Source organism: Prionailurus viverrinus, chromosome F2 (genome assembly GCF_022837055.1).
Source record: "Prionailurus viverrinus isolate Anna chromosome F2, UM_Priviv_1.0, whole genome shotgun sequence".
In the NCBI taxonomy this organism is placed as follows: Eukaryota; Metazoa; Chordata; class Mammalia; order Carnivora; family Felidae; genus Prionailurus; species Prionailurus viverrinus.
The window spans coordinates 24,981,112-24,991,335 of record NC_062578.1 but is presented as its reverse complement, the minus strand read 5'-3'; the positions used below and the strand labels follow the sequence as shown (position 1 = coordinate 24,991,335).

The following is a 10,224-nucleotide window of genomic DNA, read 5'->3' as shown; positions in this document are numbered from 1 at the left end:
ATGGATACAGATTCAAGACCTATTTAGGAGACAAAGCTAATGGGACTGGGATATTGGGAAGTGGGGAGAGGGAATAGCATAGAGGTCTCCAAGGTTTTGGCTTGCAGGACTAGATAGTTTTTTATTCACATGGAGGATGCTAAAGAAAACCAGGTTTGTGTGAGAAGACCTGAGATTGATCAAGGTGACCTTCAGATGTCTAAGAGTAGATTATGAGTCCATAGCACCTGTGTCTACCCTCTGAGTAACTTGCATCTACTTTTGTGTCTTCCCATATTTTCCACAGTGAAGCCAGAACCATCTTATAAAATCCCAAATTTGATTACCACACTTTTCCTCCTGCTTAAAACTCTTAAATTACTTCTCACTGCACTTAAGATTTAAAAAAAAAAAAAAGTTAACAACCTAAAAAGCCTGTCTGATCTGTTCTCTGCTTCTTGTGTGGGTATTAGATTATGGCACCTTTCCCCTTACTCATTAGACATCCTTTATATTGGGTTTCTTTTAGTTTCTTGAAAGCATTGTGATCTATAGCTGACATGGCTGAACAATCTTGGCTTATTTATCTTCTACCCATTCTTCAGGTATCAGCTCAAACTTCTTCAAGGAAATATTTTCTGCTCTATGTTCTCCTGGCCCTTCTGATTTTGTTTTATAGTGCTTATTATTGTTTGTAGATTTGGAACCGTGAGACTGTTAAACTTCAGAGTCTTTACAGAAGCTTATATTTGGGTTGGTAGGATATCACAGTTTATTTGGATGCTGTAGTAGGCAAAATATTGGTCCCCCAAAGACTTCTATGCCCTAACCTGGAAGCTGCGAACATGTTATTTTATATAGCGAAATGGACTGTGTAAATTAAGTCAGTTAAGGGCCTTGAGATGGGGAGATTATCTTGGATTGAATGGACCCTATCTAATCCCATGAGTCCTAAAAATGGATAACCTTTTCTGCTCAGAGAAAGAGGTGTGGTGACAGTAGCAGGTCCAAAGGATGCTACTTTGCTGATGGAGAAAAAGGGACACAAACCAGGAATGTAGGCAGCCTCTAGAGTCTGGAAAAGACAACAAAATAGATTCCCCTCTGGAGCTTCCTTAGAAGAATGTAGCCCTGGTGCACCTCAATTTGGACCCAGTGAGACCTGTGTTGGACTTGTAATCTACTGAATTATAAAAGAGTAAATGTGTGTTGCTTAAGCCAGGAAGTTTGTGGTAATTTGTTACAGTAGGAATAGAAAACTAATACAGATGCGATTGTGAATTACATTTGCAGTACAACTAATTCCAAGTATAGTTCTGGTCCATAGGTTTCTAACTGAAAAATTACATTGTTTGATCATGATGCCAAATCTCATGAAAACATATTAGTTCACATTATCAATACAAAAAAATTATCTTTAACCTTATCTTCTTAGTTGAATTCACAGTGGCATTCATAACAACATCAAATATTTCACTTCAGAAAAAATAAACTTTCAAAGCTCTCCGATTCTATAAATTGTATGAAGGAATTATGGTTATTATTAAAATTGGCTTATACAATGATTACCCATAGTTCCAATATAAAAGAGTTGAAATTGATTCAGAATAACATTTTTTTTAAATGTTTATTTTTTGAGAGAGAGAGACACACACACAGAGTGCAAGCTGGGGAGGGACAGAGAGAGGGAGACACAGAATCTGAAGCAGGCTCCAGGCTCTGAGCCATTAGCACAGAGCCAGGCCTGGGGCTTGAACTCACTCACCATGAGATCATGAGCTGAGCTGAAGTCGGATGCTTAACAGACTGAGCCACCCAGGGACTGAGCCACCCAGGCGCTCCCAGATTTTTGATCCATAAGAAAAGTCATGCATCACAGTGTGACAGGTAAATGTACCTTCTGCAGCCACACTCGTTCAGTCTTTGTCTTCAAGCATAATCTTTTTAAGTTAACTGCTGCTTTTTGAAATAGTTGTTAATGCTTTTTGATCAGGTTTGTTTCTTCTGTTTTTTTATGTGGTTAGTAATATCATTATACTCCCACCGTAGATGATAGGGTCAGCAAATATTTTAGACCAGTTATATATTTATCATCAATTGTCCTGAGAAACAAATTTCAGTACTAAATTTTTTGACAATTATGATTTTTTTGCTTTCTTGTTGCCAAAAGTGTTTATTGTAAAAGGAAACAGTTTATTTTATGACATATTTTATAACATCATTGTTCACCTTCTATTTCACATTTCATGTAGGCCTAACCTATAAGGCCCCTTGTTTCACACTGGCCAGAGTGACTCGTGCCCTATGGAACAACTGGCTGGAACATCAAGTGGCCACCAGGGAGAGGAGGGGACAAAAAAGTGAACTGATGGACCCACCATCACTAAGACCAGAAGAATTAATTGTTCTTAGCCGCTTGTGTCCATCTGTGTGTCATGCAGAAGTTATACTCAAATCTCCCTCAACAATCCTTTAACCAGATTCCTGTGACTCTATTTAGGTTGAATTTCTGAGGAGACTTTGTCCTTTGTCTTCTTCAAAACTGAGAAATTTTGTCACAAAACGCCACTTCATTAATATCCATTTCCTCCCACAAAGCATTTCCACCCCCGACGCAGACAGGCCTCTCAACGCTCCTCTTGCCTACAGTCCTTACAGGCCTGGGCATGTCTGCTTTCACATTTGAAGAGCTTAGGGCCTTGCTCTGGAACTGCTGCTGTCTGCTTTTCTTCAGCTGTGTTCCTAAATCATTTCCCACAATAATGGAAACTCACAAAAGACAAAGTTTAAAACCTAAAGTAACTGCCACTGATTATCTGTTTTCTTGGAACAAATTTGCTTTGCAAATGTATTAGATGTGACTCTCAGTCCACAAAACCAGTTGTACTGGAAATGGAAATTTATATTTTGATAGCAAACAATGTGTTTTTAAGTTTCCAGTCTCTGTGAGAGAAAATTAGCCTTAGTCAACTCCAGGTGATCTTAGTTAATTCAGGATCTTTCCTCAAACCTTCACCTTCACCTCATCAAAATTCTCAGTAGCTTTCTTAACACCAAACGCTGAACAGTAACGAGTACCTAGTATCCATCTGTCCCTGCTGGCTTCTCCTAAGTTGCCTGTGGTCCCCGAAAATTCTTGGTCCTTGACCTACCAGCTGTTGTGTCACTGTTCCTGGGTCCTGACTGCAGGCTTTCTCTAGAATCACTTCTCTTGGCTACTTCCACACTTCTCTCAGGGGCACAAGGTCCATTTGGATCTCAGTCTGGGCCATGCCACTCTAAGGCTGCCTCAGACTCATATATGCATAGATACACGACCTTTTCTTCTGCCTCTACTCCCTACTGACCAAGGGAAATTCTGGGTTTCAAATCTTCCTGAAGGGAATCAGATATGGCCAGTCAATACACCCCACCCAAAAAACTTGTGGTCTAAATGGTGCAAAGAGAAATAAGCCACTACCAGGGGCCATGCTTGGGCCTCAAGAAGAACCATACTTCTAAGTTAGAAATCGGGCTAAACTTTACTAGTCTGCATTACAATAAAAACAGCTGCTAACTATCTGTGTGTCTTTATGTTTTAGGAAATTAAATGTTTTCTGTGCTGGAATTCAAGAATAAGGCCAACTGTGTTCTTTTATCACTGTCATATTGTTTTGTGATCTTGTTCCTCTATATTTGGAAACAAAAATGTTATCTTTTTCTTAACTGATTTGAGTTTTTACAGAAGCGATTTACAGACTGAAGAATTATGTGACCTGAATTTGTTTGTTTTTATTTTTTAATTAAATAATTTTTTTAATGTTTATTTATTTTGAGAGAGAGAGAGAGACAGACAAAGCACGAGCAGGGGAGGGGCAGAGAGAAAGGGAGACACAGAATCTGAAGCAGGCTCCAGGCTCTGAGCTGTCAGCACAGAGCCCGACGCAGGGCTTAAACCCATGAACTGTGAGATCATGACCTGAGCTGAAGTTGGAAGCTCAACTGACTGAGCCACCCAGGTGCCTCAATTTTTTAATTTGTAAATGTTTACTTATTTCTGAGAGAGAGAGACAGAGAGAGATAAAAGAGAGAGAGAGAAAGAGAGAGAGGGAGAGAGAGAGAATATAAGCAGGGGAAGGGGAGAAAGAGAGAGACAGAATCTGAATCAGGCTCTGGGCTCTGAGCTGTTAACACAGAGGCTGACATGGGGCTCGACCTCGGGAACCATGAGATCATGACCTGAGCCGAAGTCAGGTGCTTAACCAACTGAGCCACCCAGGAGCCCCTGTTTGTTTGTTTTTAAGGTTTCTTTGTTTTTGATAATTTCTACACTCAACATGGGGCTCAAACTTATGACCCTAAAATCAAGAGTTGCATGTTCTTCCAACCGAGCCAGCCAGGTGCCCCATGTGACCCAAATTTGAAATCATGAGGTGTAGAAGAGAGCGATGCATGGTAGTTAGTGACAAATGGATTTGCTTGATTTAGTTATGCCGTGTTGGAAGTGTATCCAGTGTATTAGCAAGGCCACAGACATAGGGTATAGCTGTCATGAATACAGAAAACCTATGTCTCCATCTTCCTCTTAGTAAGGGCAGACCAGTTAAAACCACATTACATAGGGCTAGTACCTGGGTTCTAGTCTCCGCTATGTACTGCTGCTCTAATTATTGGCTCTCTAATAATGGCTCTCCTGCCTTATAACTTTCATGGGCTCTGGTAATAAGTTTAATTGAGAAAAGGACCCTAACACAGATGCTTTCTCAGGGAAATAGATATATTCTTTGTTCTATTTCAGGTAATACAGGCAAGGTAGACTTTGGTCATTTTTTGAAAGAATTCTTTTATTTTCAATTATTTATACGCTGTCATTTTCTCCAAAGAATTGAAGATGAACTCCAGAAGGATCTAAATTGTTGTTCCAGCCTGAATGGTGTAAGAAGAGAAATATCTGGTCCCCCTATATTGAAGATATATTTACAGAAGCCAGCAGAGTTTCCCATCCTTTCCTCTCCTGATTATACACTTCTAGTGGCATAAATTCACCGGTCTATTAAGAAGCCAGGGTTATGACATTAATCCTCTTCTTTTCCAGATCTCTAGGAGGATGGTAAAGATCTGGCATCTGTAACAGTAAATATAAGAATGCATGTTTTGCAGGCATTATGCTTTTTTCCCAAACTACTTTCAAAGTAGTAACAAGACACATCCTATTGAAAGTTCTTGACATTTATTCTGACTCCTTACTGTTCACAAATATTAGCTGAAAGACTGTATGTTCAGAACTATGATCAGTACTATACAGACTTAAAGAGAAGCAGAAGGCATGCTGTTTTCTTAGAAAAATATAGAACCTAATTGAGACAGCTAAGACATATTTGTAAAAAATTTTTTAAATGTTTATTTATTTCTGAGTCAGAGAGAGACAGAGCATGAGTGGAGGAGGGGCAGAGAGAGAGGGAGACACAGAATCCGAAGCAGGCTCCAGGCTCTGAGCTGTCAGCATACAGCCCGACATGGGGCTCGAACTCACAAACCTTGAGATCATGACCTGAGCCGAAGTCAGTTGTTCAACTGACTGAGCCACCCCAACAGCTAAGACATATTTGTGAGAAGTGACTAAGGGAGATAAACATCCCATTATTCTGTGATTTCAAATTAATGATCAAATTTCTACTTCGGAGCAGTACAAAAGCAAATAAGCAGAGTAGGATCAGTCAAAGGAGAGGCTAGTAAAGGCTAGAATTCCACAGATCACTAAGATTATGAACGAAGGGTTATAAGTTATGCCTAGAATTACGCATAAGACTTGGGGAGAGAGCGAAAATTATTCCAGCTCTACAACTAACATAAATATATTTTCCTATGCTCTACCACTGATTGATATGAATCTTAAACTGTTTGAATTCAACATTTTTACATCATCCTGTAAACACTCTATCATTCTCTGGTTTTCTTTCTTGGGGCACCTGGGTGGTTCAGTCAGCAAAGTATCTGTTTTTGGCTCAGGTCATAATCTTGTGGTTCGTGGTTCAAACCCCGTATTGGGCTCTGTGCTGACAGCTTGGCGCCTGGAGCCTGCTTCAGATTCTGTCTCTGTCTCTGCACCTCCCCAACTCATGCTTTGTTTCTCTCTCAAAAATAAATATTATACCTCACCAGTGTTAAAAAAAAGGTATAAAAAACAAGATCATTTCAATTCAGTCCAAATACAATTGCAAAACAAAACAAAATTTCTTATAAGTATCTTTTAAAACTATAGCATTAATCAATAAACTTAGGCCATACATATTTCCTATGATCTCTCTGTTCAGAAGAGAAACAGGAAAAATAAGCCACTAAAGGATAAGCTATAGTTCCTGCTTTCCAAGAGTTTGTTGTTATTTCCATCTGCCAAGAAATCCTCCTCTTTTCTGGATACTATCAGAACATCCCCACACCTAACTCCCACACACACATACAGACATTGGGTCCTACTTCACAGAACCCTACGTGTTCTGATAGGTGACGATGGGTTGCCAGTCAGAGTACTCTACCCTAGCCTATCCCATTCTCCAGCCGAAGAGAGGAACATAACTCAGGCTGGGCTAATGAGAGTTTTGTATCCGCTTGGTCATAGTGTGCAAGAGGTGGGGAAGTGATCCAAACTGGGACAATCCGAGTCTTTCCTTAAATTTCTACAGTAGATGGAAAATAGCTCTTTCCTTTAGAATCATAAACTGGTTAAGATATAAACCCAGACAAGTTACCTACTACTCTGAAATACCTGAGTCAAAAATATATAGAGTCTAGACCAGTGATGGTGGTTGCAGGTGGAGAAAGCTGGAGGAAAAATGAGAGTGCTAATGCTATTTGAATTCCAAGCTCCAGCCTGTGTTACTGAAATACGCTCTATCTCTGTCTTTCTATGGTTTAGTTATGTAGAGCCAATACATTTACTTCTATATTTAAGCTTTTTGAGTTGGGTTTCTGTCACTTGCAACCAGAAGTTTCATAATACCGAATTCAAGATGTGTGAAAGGATTATAGAATATGAGAATAATACATAACAAAATTCTACAATTAAAATTCAATAAAAGTTCATATGAATAAGGGATATGTGTGGGACAGAACCATAAAAGAAGGAATCATGCAGTACTAAATCCTGTTAAGAATTTTGAATAGAAGATTTTAATGGTAAAATGAAACAGAACTCTTTTTAATGAAAGAGAATTCTGTACTTATGTAAGTACACAAGCAAAGAAATGGAGGTAGAAAGACTATTTAAAATACACATACACATTTTAACGATATACATAACCTTTGGCTGAGAAGTTAGTTCATTTTATCAAATTACCTGAAAATTCATTAATATGAGTCTAATGTGGGATAATAAGTCTTTGAAAAGACATTAAGGCTTTTAGAAGGTTATTGGTCACTGTACTATGGCATATACTAATGTGGTTATTTCAATTCCTCTTAAAATACAATTGAAGGAATGGGTGTTTTGATGAAGTGTCAAGAAGCCAAGAGAAACCGTGACAGTCTTGAGGAAGAAAAAGGAAGGAGAACTTGCCCTAATAATTATCAATACTTATCCTTAAGCTACATTGAGACATTGAGACACTGAAAATATTTGTGCAGCCATAGAAAGATAAGCAGACAACTTGGAATTATGCATTGATTTAAGCATATGTATTCTTTTTAAATTTTTAATAAATAGAATTCTCTAAATTTTTATTTTACCTCATTTAAACTTGAATCTACATGATGTTGTGTCTAATATGGAATGCAGATAAATGGCATTCCTCTTAGCATGTAGAGCTGTGAGAAAACCTTGCTTCTATAGCAAGAACAATAAAACACAGACAAAATTAACAACAACAATGACAACAACAACAACAACAACAACAACAACAACAGCGTCCCATGCAACTAGTAAAGAACATTGAATATAAGGAAAGTGAATTCAATGAATTGAATTCCAGACAAAATAAGCTCTCCATATGAAAGCAGAGAGCCATGGTGTCAGCTTCCATTACTGGAAGTGGGCATCGAGTCTAGATAGGAATGGACAGAGGAAGGCCCTGTCATTAAAAGAGAGCAGGATGAGAAGGAATCATCTAGGTCTTAGAAAAAAGGATGGGCTGGAAAGACAAAACAGAATCTGAAAAATCCCCAAATACAAAACAAATAGCACTAACAATTGTCCCCTGCCTCCTCCAATGTAAATGTAAATTTCACCCCTCACAAAAAACAAACAGAAAAGAGAAAGGAAGGAAGGAAGGAAGGAAGGAAGGAAGGAAGGAAGGAAGGAAGGAAGGAAGAAAAAAAAGAAAAAAAGTGGCTTTGGAAAAAACCAGAATGAAATAACAGAACCACATTCAGTCATGGGTTGCTACATGTGTACCCAAGCCAAGGCTTATTTTATTCTGCTTTTTTCCAAAGCCACTTGGTTCAAAAATATCTGAAACTACAATCCAGCCTCAAATAATAATATGATTGGGGTCCCTGGGTGGCTTACTTGGTTAAGCGACTGACTTGATTTTGGCTCAGGCTATGATCTTGGAATTGTGAGATAGAGCCCTACATAGGGCTCCTCCTGAGCGTGGAGCCTGCTTGGGATTTCCTCCCTCCCTCTCTGTTCCTCCCCCACTTGCTTTCTCTCTCTCTCTCTCTCTCTGTCGCTCGCTCGCTCTCTCTCTCTCTCTCTGTCTCGCTCTCTCAAAATAAATAAATAAGCTTTAAAATAATGATAATAATAATAACAATAATAATATGATCAAAATGGTAGCAACATGAAAGGTTGGATATTACTCTTATCATGGGCAAAGTCAATTGAATTTAAAGGTATAACCCAACCCCCATTCAACTTAATTTTAGGACGTATCTAAATAATTAGCCCTTCATCCTAAATGTCAGGCAGAGAAAAATGCTTGAATTTTCTGAGAAATACATAAAACTAAATAAAAGAAAATTATATCTTAATCTCCACTGTTCTATACACAATGCCTAGTAACAAAAGTAACAAAAGAGTAAAGAAGCACAAAAATGTGACTTATAAACATGAAAACAATCCCTATTTCACAATGAAAAAATATTACCAATATTACCCTACTCTTAGACATTTTTCAATAAGAGATATTTATTAAGCAGTAGAATGGGCATTTAGATTAGGAATATCTACTCCAGAATCTTCGCTCTCACCCATTTTTTTTTTTTTAAAAGTACACACCACACACAAAAACAAATGCAACCCGTGTTTCTCAGGATAGTAATAAAGGCATAAACCTTTTGATATAGATCATTTATATCAACATTTTGGACAAAAATCTTCCTTTTTTCCCCAGTCTCCCTAGAGACTATCAAAAATTGCCAGTGTGTACTATATTTCAAGTCATCATGGTGGGATATTGGGAAAAGCTTTCAATTAGCAATAATCACGCCTCAGTAAACCTCATTGGCTACGATACTGCCACTCTGCAAAGCTTGGACAAAATCTTAGGTAGGTGTAGGAAACAAATCTGAAAAACCCCCAAATACAAAACAATATGATTCATATATATGAATCATATATATGATTTCAGTTCTTCCTACACGTATTTGCTTATTTTTTTTTGTATCTTCAGAATTTGATACTTCTAAAGAAGAAATCTCAAGAGAAATTAAAAATATTTTGAACTATTTAAAAGTGAAAACACAGATTACCAACATTTGTGGGACGCAGTAAAAGCAGTGCTTAGAGAGAACTTTATAGCATTTAATGAATATGTTAGAAAAATAGATTTAAAGTCATAATCTAACTCTCCATCTTTGAAGCTAGAATAAGAGGGGAATGTTAAATTCACAGTAAGTAGAAGAAAATAAATTATAAGAATTAGAGTAGAAATCAATGAAATTAAAAACAGGAAATCAATAGAGAAAATGAGTAAAAACAAAAGCTTATTCATTGAAAAGATCAATTAAATTGATAATCCCCTAACCAGATTAAGAAGAAAGAGGACATAGATATTGATATCAATATTAATGAAAGAGAAGACATCACCATAGACCCTATGGATATGAAAAAATAATAAAGGAATATTATGAATAACTAACTCTATGCCCACAAATTTGTTAACCTAGATGAATGGAACATTTCCTTGAAAAACACAATCTGCCAAAACTGACAAAGGAAATAGACAATTTGAATAGGTCTATACCTATTAAAGGAATTGAATAAATAATTAAAACAGAAAGCATCAGGTCCAGATGTGTTCACTGGTGAATTCTACCACATATTTAAGG

At 37.5% G+C, this 10,224-nt stretch overlaps 1 non-coding gene across 1 annotated transcript; it reads right to left on the bottom strand.

The window, feature by feature from the left end:
• Nucleotides 1-9,287: 9,287 nt before the first annotated feature.
• On the bottom strand, nt 9,288-9,427 carry LOC125156800 (U4 spliceosomal RNA). The gene has a single exon (XR_007148782.1). It is a non-coding gene; the product is annotated as a U4 spliceosomal RNA (small nuclear RNA).
• Between the last annotated feature and the right edge of the window lie 797 nt (nt 9,428-10,224).